This window comes from Canis aureus, chromosome X (assembly GCF_053574225.1).
Source record: "Canis aureus isolate CA01 chromosome X, VMU_Caureus_v.1.0, whole genome shotgun sequence".
Lineage (NCBI taxonomy): Eukaryota > Metazoa > Chordata > Mammalia > Carnivora > Canidae > Canis > Canis aureus.
The window spans coordinates 24321779-24331276 of record NC_135649.1 but is presented as its reverse complement, the minus strand read 5'-3'; the positions used below and the strand labels follow the sequence as shown (position 1 = coordinate 24331276).

The window sequence follows — 9498 nt, the reverse complement described above, 5'->3', positions numbered from 1 at the left end:
ACACCTGCACCCCGATGTTTATAGCAGCAATGTTCACAATAGCCAAACTGTGGAAGGAGCCTCGGTGTCCATCGAAAGATGAATGGATAAAGAAGATGTGGTTTATGTATACAATGGAATATTACTCACCCATTAGAAATGACAAATACCCACCATTTGCTTCAACGTGGATGGAACTGGAGGGTATTATGCTGAGTGAAGTAAGTCAGTCGGAGAAGGACAAACATTATATGTTCTCATTCATTTGGGGAATATAAATAACAGTGAAAGGGAATATAAGGGAAGGGAGAAGAAACGTGTGGGAAATATCAGAAAGGGAGACAGAACATAAAGACTCCTAACTCTGGGAAAGGATCTAGGGGTGGTGGTAGGGCAGGAGGGGGTGTAGGGGTGAATGGGTAATGGGCACTGAGGGGGGCACTTGACGGGATGAGCACTAGGTGTTATTCTGTATGTTGGTAAATTGAACACCAATAAAAATAAATTTATTATAAAAAAATACAAAAAATAAAAAAATAAAAATAAATTTAAGAATCCCTCGTGTTAGGACCCCTAGTTTGGATTGAATCTCTTTCATTAATTTTTAATTTCTGCCTGACTAGATCTAAATTCTTCAGTCATGAAGTCTCTTGAGTCCTTTATGCTTTTTTCTAGAGCCACCAGAAGCTTTATAATTGTCTTTCTGAATTGGCTTTCTGACATTGAATTGTAATCCAAATTTTGTAACTCTGTCGGAGAGAGGACTCTGTGATTCTTTCTTTTGAGGTTTTCCTTCTAGTCATTTTGCTCAGTGCAGAGTGGCCAAAAACAAGTTGTATTGAGAAAAGGAGAAAAAGAAGAGAAAAAAAAAAAAGAAAAGAAGAAAGAAAAAAGAGAAGAGAAAAAAGGGAGGGGCAGCAAACAGAAAACAAAAAATAAGGGAGTATCCTCTGATTCTATGTACTGTAAATCCCTTGACTTCCCCTGGAACTTTCCAGTGCTGCTTGGTCAATAACTTGTTTTTCCCCTGTCCGTCTACCTGGTCTTCTGGGGAGGGGCCTGCTGTGGTGATTCTCAGGTGTTAGCACCTGAGGGAGCCGCTCAGCCCCCTGCCTGGTGCACAGCTTAGTGGGAGTTGTTTATCATGTTTATCCTTTGAGGCCACTGTGAGGCTCAGTGGGGGTTGTTTATCCTATGAGGTCCCAGGAGGAACAACAACAGTGGTGACGGCCAGCGCTCCAGTCCTGGAGTCAGCTCCCGCAGTAACTACCGGAGCTCTCAGTCTGCAGGGGCCTGGATGCTCTGGGGGCAAGGGGTGCTGATCTGTACAGCTTGAAGCGGTTCAGCAGCAGGAGCGTCCTTGCTGTCTTGTGCCCTCCCGGCCTCTGCCTGTCCTGAGGGGAGTGCAGGATCCTGGGCTGTGTCCCCCAGCGTTCTGGGCTACGGGGCCTGTGCTACTGGTATCTACTCCCGGGGCCGCGCAGCCTCCTCTGCGCGGAGCCGCCTCCGAGCTGCTCCGGGGGCGGCGGGGCACGCGCTGCAGCCCTTTAGCTAGCTGGGCCGCGGGGGTGTGGCATGCTCTTCCCCAGGGCGCAGGTGCTCCATTAGTGCCCCTGGGAGCCTGAGGGCATCCCCGCCCCTCCTGGGATCCTGCTCCAACTCCCTGCGAGCGCCTTTCCCTCTTGGAAGGTTGGTGAAGCTCCTATTTCTCCAGGCCAGGGCTTTCCTGTCCTGGGGACACTCGCCGGGGCCCTAGCCCGGCTCCTCACGTGGCTCCTCCCTGTTGGATGCTTTTTATTTCTTTTTTTTCCCCCTCTTCCTACCTTGATAGAAGCAGGAGCTCTTCTCACTGTAGCATTCCAGCTGTTCTCTCTAAATCTCAGGCCGAATTAGTAGGTTTTCAGGATGATTTGAAAGTTATCTAGGTAATTTGGTGGGGACAAGTGACTTGGGGACCCTACTCTTCCATCATCTTGCTTCCCCCCAGCATTGTATTTTATATGCATCTGATGAATCACTAAATTCTACTCCAAAATTAATAATACATTATGTTAATTAACTTGAATTAAAAAAGAGTTTATTTATTCATGAGAGATACAGAGAGAGAGAAGCAGAGACATAGGCATAGGGAGAAGCAGGCTCCCCACAGGGAATTTAAGGCATATAAGCTGATGATTTGATATCCGTATATATATATATATTTTTTTTTATAAATTTTTATTTATTTATGATAGTCTCACAGAGAGAGAGAGAGAGAGGCAGAGACACAGCCAGAGGGAGAAGCAGGCCCCATGCACCGGGAGCCCGACGTGGGATTCGATCCCGGGTCTCCAGGATCGCGCCCTGGGCCAAAGGTAGGCGCCAAACCGCTGCGCCACCCAGGGATCCCTGATATCCGTATATATTATGAAATGATTACCACATAAAGGTTAACACAGTCATCATCTAATATATATATTTTTGGTTAAACTTTCAAGATGGTCTCTTTTAGCAACTTTTAATTATATAAAACAGTATTATTTTATAGTCACTGTGCTATACATTCAATCCTCACAACTTATTCATCTTAAAATTTAGTGAGAATTTGGGGCGCTGGGGGGCTCAGTTGGCTATGCATCTCCCTTCAGCTCAGGTCATGATCCTAGGGTCATGGGATTGAGTCCCACATTGGCTCTTTGCACAGTGGGGAGCCTGCTTCTCTCTGCCTGCTGCTCTTTCTGCTTGTGCTCGCTCTCTCTCTCTCTCAGTAAATAAATAAAATATGTTTTAAAAATGAAAATTTGTGGAGATCCTTGGGTGGCTCAGCGGTTTAGCTCCTGCCTTTGGCCCAAGGCGGGGCCCTGGGGTCCCGGGATCGAGTCCCACATCCGGCTCCCTGCATGGAGCCTGCTTCTCCCTCTGCCTGTGTCTCTGACTCTCTCTCTCTCTCTCTCTCTCCCTCTGTCTGTCTCTAATTAAATAAAATCTTTTTAAAAAAAGAAAATTTGTACTTTTTGACTCTCATCCCCATTTCCCCCATACCTCTTTCCCTGGATACCTTCAATCTGCTTTCTGTCTCTATGATTTCAGCTTCTTAATATTACATGAATTAATGAGATTATGCCATATTTTCCTCTCTCTGACTTGCTTCACTTAACGTAATGTCCTCAAGATTCACCCACGTTATTGTATATATCAGAATTTCCCTACTCTTATAGATAAATAACATTATATGGTATACCTCTACCACATTTTCTTTATCCATTCATCAGACTATATACACTTAGGTTGTTTCCATATTTTGGTATTATAAACATTGATGCAATTGACATGGGGCAGGAAATATCTCTTCAAAATAGTGATTTTATTTTCTTCAGGTATATACACAGAAGTGAGACTGCTAGATCACATGGGAGTTCTATTTGAGGAATATCTATATGGTTTTCCATAATGACCAGACAAGTTTACATTCCCACTAACAGTTTACAAGGCTTTCCCTTTCCCTATATCCTTACCAGCATTTATTATCTCTTGTTTTTTTTCATAACATCCATCCTAACAAGTGTGTGGTGATATTTCATCATTTCTTTTTATTTGCATATCCCTGATGGTTATTGATGTTGAGCACCTTTCATGTACCTCTTTTCCATTTGAGTCTTTTTTTGGAAAAATATCTACTCAGGTCCTTCGCCCAATTTTAAATTAGATTGCTTTTATTCTTTTGAGTTGTTTGAATTCCTTATACATTTTGGATATTAATCCCTCATGAAATATATGTTTTGTAAATATGTTCTCCTATTCCATAGTTTGCCTTTTCATTTTGTTTTTTTTTCTGTGCAGAAGGTTTTTGTTTGATGTAGTCCCACCAGTTTATTGTTGCTTTTTTCATTGTGCTTTGAAGTCATATCCAAAACATTATTGCCAAGATCAATATAAAGATTTTTTCCTGTGTTCTCTTCTATAAATTTTATGGTTCAGGTCTTATGTTTAAGTCTTTAATTCATTTTGAGTTAATTTTTATAAGTGGTGTAAGACAGAGGTCCAGTTTCGTGTTTTTGCATGTTAAGAATCAATGATTCAAACATTAAAGCTACTAGCATTTCCCCATTCTGTATTTGTGGCTCTCTTGCTAAATATTAATTGACCATATATGCAGGGGTTTATTACTGGGCTCTCAATTCTATTTCACTGGTGTTTGTGTCTGTTTTTATATCAGTACCATACTGCTTTGATCACTATAGTATTGTGGTATGTTTTGAAATTAGAAAATATGATGGATCCAAATTTTTATTCTTTTTCAGTAACGTCTTAGATTTTTGATGTCTTTTATGGTTGCATGTGAATTTTAGTATATTGTTATTTCTATTCTGTGAGAAAAAACATAGGAATTATATTTTTTTAATTTTTATTTATTTATGATAGTCACTCACAGAGAGAGAGAGAGAGAGAGAGAGAGAGGCAGAGAGACAGGCAGAGGGAGAAGCAGGCTCCATGCACCAGGAGCCCGATGTGGGACTCGATCCCGGGTCTCCAGCATCGCGCCCTGGGCCAAAGGCAGGCGCCAAACCGCTGCGCCACCCAGGGATCCCAAAACATAGGAATTATAATAGGGATTACATTCAATCTATACATGTTTTGGGCCATATGGACATTTTAACCATATGAATTCTTATGATCTATGATCATGCGATTTCTTTCCATTTATTTGCATCTTCTACAATTTCTTTCATCAAATTCTTTTAATACTCAGTGTACAGATCTTCCACGTACTTGGTTAAGTATTTCTTTGTCTTTGATATTATTGTGAATGAGTTTGTTTCATTTCTTTATTTTTCAGATAGTTCATTATTATCTTATAAAAAAGAAATTGATTTTTGCATATTCACCATGTATACTGCAACATTATTGAATTTGTCAATTAGTTCTAATGGTTTTTTCTGGTGGCATCATTTGAAGTTTCTACATATAAGGTCATGCCATATGCAAATAAAGATGAATTTATTTATTTTTCTTTATTATTAAATGGCTTATATTTCTTTTTCTTGTTAGATTGCTCTGGCTGGACTTGTAGTACTATGTTGAATAGGGTGAGAGTGGGCACCTTTGTCTTATTACTGATCTTGAAGAAAAAGTTTTTAACCTTTCAATGTTGAGAATATTAGCTGTGGCTTGTCACATATAGCCTTTATTATGTTGAAGTAATTCATTCTATACCTGGTTTTTTGAGAAACTTTATCATGAAAGGATATTTAATGTTGTGAATTGGGTTTTTTGCACCTATTGGGATGATCACATAATTTATATATTTCATTCTATTAATGTGATATATAACACTTTTGATTTGCATGTGTTAAGCCATGCTTCCCACAGATGAATCCCAGTTGATCATAGCATATGACCATTTTAATATATTGTTGAATTTAGTTTGAGAGAATTTATTGAGAATTTGGCAGACATATTCAACAGGGATATTGACCTATAATTTCTTTCTTTCTTTCTTTCTTTCTTTCTTTCTTTCTTTCTTTCTTTCTTTCTTTATTTTTATTTATGATAGGCACACAGTGAGAGAGAGAGAGGCAGAGACACAGGCAGAGGGAGAAGCAGGCTCCATGCACCGGGAGCCCGACGTGGGATTTGATCCTGGGTCTCCAGGATCGCGCCCTGGGCCAAAGGCAGGCGCTAAACCGCTGCGCCACCCAGGGATCCCATAATTTCTTTATTTATAGTGTCCTTATCTGGCTTTGATATTAGGCCTCATATAATGAGTTCCAATTATTGCCTTATCCTCAAATTTTTGAGAGAGTTTGAGAAGTATTGGTGTTCATTTTTCTTCACATGACAGAAGTCACCAGAAAAATTATCTAGTCATGGCCTTTTCAATGTTAAAAGACTATATTGATTTAATCTATTTATTCATTATTGATTTGTTTACATGTTATTTTCATGGTTCACTATTGGTAAGCTATATTTCTAGTAATTTATCCATTTCTTTTAGTTTGTCCAATTTGGGTATCGTTATTCATAGTGGTCTTATGATTCTTCATATTTATGTGGTATATATTGGAATATCTCCTCTTTAATTTACAATTATATTGATTTGAGTTATTTCTCTTTTTTTCTTGGTTAGGCTTGTTAAAGACTATATTTTCAAAGAAGCAACTTCTCATTCTACTAATCTTTTATATTATTTCAATATTGTATACTTCATTTATTTCTGCTCTAATTTTTTAATAAATTTATTTTTTATTGGTGTTCAATTTACCAACATACAGAATAACACCCAGTGTTCATCCCTTCAAGTGCCCCCGTCAGTGCCCGTCACCCATTCACCCCCACCCCCCACTCTCCTCCCCTTCCACCACCCCTAGTTCGTTTCTCAGAGTTAGGAGTCTTTATGTTCTATCTGCCTTTCTGATATTTCCCACACATTTCTTCTCCCTTCCCTTATTTTCCCTTTCACTATTATTTATATTCCCCAAATGAATGAGAACATATAATGTTTGTCCTTCTCCGACTGACTTACTTCACTCAGCATAATACCCTCCAGTTCCATCCACATTGAAGCAAATGGTGGGTATTTGTCATTTCTAATGGCTGAGTAATATTCCATTGTATACATAAACCACATCTTCTTTATCCATTCATCTTTCAATGGACACCAAGGCTCCTTCCACAGTTTGGCTATTGTGGACATTGCTGCTATAAACATCAGGGTTCAGGTGTCCCGGCATTTCATTGCATCTGTATCTTTGGGGTAAATCCCCAACAGTGCAATTGCTGGGTCGTAGGGCAGGTCTATTTTTAACTCTTTGAGGAACCTCCACACAGTTTTCCAGAGTGGCTTCACCAGTTCTAATTTTCATTATTTCCTTCTTTCTGCTAACATTGGGCTTACTTTGTTCTTCTCTTTCAAATTCCTTGAGGTATAACGTTAGATTGTTTGAGATCTTTCTTTTTTCTTGATGTATGCATTTAGAGTTATAAACTTTTCTCTTAAAATTGCTTTTGATTTATATTGAAAGTTTGAGTATGTTGTATTTTCATTTTAATTTGTCCCAAGATATTTTTTACTTACCTTTTGATTTCTTCTTTGATACATTCATTGTTAAACAATGTGTTGTTTAATTTCCACATGTTTGTTTATTTTCCAGATTTCCTTCTGTTATTAATTTTTAGTTTCATATCTTGTGGTCAGAAATGATCTTTGTTTTTTTTTTAAATTGGAATATGAATATATTTCTTTATTAGAATGCTCACAAGAATGACACACTAGCATTGTCCTTCTGATGTGATAAAGAATACATACATCTGACCCACATTCTGGCAGGAAACAGGCATAAGGGCTCTCAGAGCTGGTACCAAGTGTCCATTGAAGACAACTCCATTCACCAGAGAGGATGTTTCCTTGATTCCAATGTCTCTGCTGTAGCTTCCAGTCAGGGTTCTGTGACTTGCTCAGACTTCATTCCAGCGTCAGTGGACCCTCTTTTTTTTCCTAGCCACTTCTCAACTCCTTACATCAGCTGCCCCATGTCTAACTCACCCAGGCAGCCTCTGGAATTTTGCAGCACATCTCTTTGGTATGCTGCTGCCCTGCCACCCTCAGGGGCATGGTTGGGATTTGGGGGAAAGGGGAACATCACATTACCAAAGCAAACAGCAGGAGCATATTGGCAAATGACACTTGGACACACATCTAACAACCTCAAAGAATACATGCTTTCTCCCCTAATGATCCATAATCCTCTAGAGACCAAACACATATGGAATGATTCTGTACTCCAGGCACAAAGGATACAAAGTGAATGGTGTTTACATCCACCATGTCCTACATGCAACAGGAAGTGAGCGCAAACCAGATCTCTAACGAGGCTCTTCCCTGCATCTGAATGGTGTCACCATTCTGTTTCTGCCTGTTCTCAGCATTAGTTCATTTTTCAAAAGGGAGGATAGGATGGTAGAGAGAGAATAGAATGGGAGACAGAGGTGGGGTGGGGGATTAATATACAGAGAACCACCTGTAAAACAAAAATAATACAAAAATGCAAAACCCGGATTTAGTACTAGAATATAACAAGAGAAGGTAGCTGGAGAAACTACATGCGAACAAACGATATGATACACAACCCCAGGGGGAGGACTGGACTCAGTGAGGAGTGGGACAGAGGCCAGTGGTTTACACTAAGAGCCTTTCAATGGACTGCTGAATGGACTGGATCTGCTGCTTCAGCTGCGAGCCTTCTTTTATGGTGACAGAACAGGCAATGACAGGCCTGGACACCCCACAGGCCCGCCCGAGGGCCTGCTTGGAGCGCACAAACACGTAGGGCACGTTCTTATCTTCACACAGCAGTGGAAGGTGCAGGATGATTTCCAGAGGCTCAGCGTCTGCAGCCATCACGATGAACTCAGAGATGCCTCTGTTGAGGGTTTTAGTGGCTTCGTTGGCTCCTTTCCGAAGCTGCTTGTAGTTACATGACTGCTGAACAAGGTCCAGTAGTTTCTTGGTGAGGTGGGCATCTGCAAGGGAGTAGGCCTTTGGATTTACATCAGCCTCAGTCATCTCTGCGATTCCACGGTCCCGCCACCCTTCAGGGAGCGCCGGCCAGAAATGATCTTTGATATAAATTCTATTTTTTGAATTTTTTATGACTTTTTTTGTGGCCTAATATATAATCTATTCTAGAAAAGTTTTTGTGTGTACTTGTGAAGAATGTGTATTTTGTTGTTATTGGAAGGAATATTCTTTATATGTCTGATAGGCCCACTTGGTCTATAGTGTTGTTCAGATCTCCTGTATCCTTATGGATTCTCTGGATTATCTATATATTGTTGAGAGTGGGGTATTAAAATCCCTAAGTATTATCATATCACTGTTTATTTCTCTTTTTTGTTCTGTTAGTATTTGCTTTATATAGTTAGATGCACTGTTAATTAGATGCATAAATATTTGAAATTATCATTTTTATTGAAAAATCAACCACTTTATTATTAATGACCTCTTTTGTCTCTTGTGACCATTTTTAGCTAAAAGTATATTCTGCCTAATATAAGTATAGCTATCTTTGCTTTCTTCTGAGTGTACTTTAAGCTAAAGTGAGTCTCCTGTGGGCACCATATCACTGGATCTTGTTTTTGTATCCATTCAGCTATTCTATGTCTTTTGATTGGAAAATTTAATCCATTTATATTTAAAGTAATTAGGGATAGATAAAGACTACTATTGCCATTTTGTTGTTTTCTGACTATTCTGTAGATCCTGTGTTCCTTGTTTCCTCTCCTTCTATATTCCTTTTTCTTTCTTTTTTTTTAGATGTTATTTATTTATTCATGAGAGACACACAGAGACAGACAGAGACAGGCAGAGGGAGAAGCAGGCTCTCTGCAGAGAGCCTGATGTGGGGCTCAATCCCCAAACCCCAGGATCATACCCTGAGCTGAAGGCAGACGCTCAACCACTGAGCCACCCATGCGTCCCTGTATTCCTTTTCCATATCATTACTTTTTTTGGCAGAATGCTTTAACTTCATTATCATAATC

At 39.7% G+C, this 9498-nt stretch overlaps 1 pseudogene; it reads right to left on the bottom strand.

Annotated features, from left to right (window-relative positions):
• Positions 1–7161: 7161 nt before the first annotated feature.
• On the bottom strand, positions 7162–8558 carry LOC144307608 (NHP2-like protein 1 pseudogene; annotated as a pseudogene).
• Positions 8559–9498: the final 940 nt, after the last annotated feature.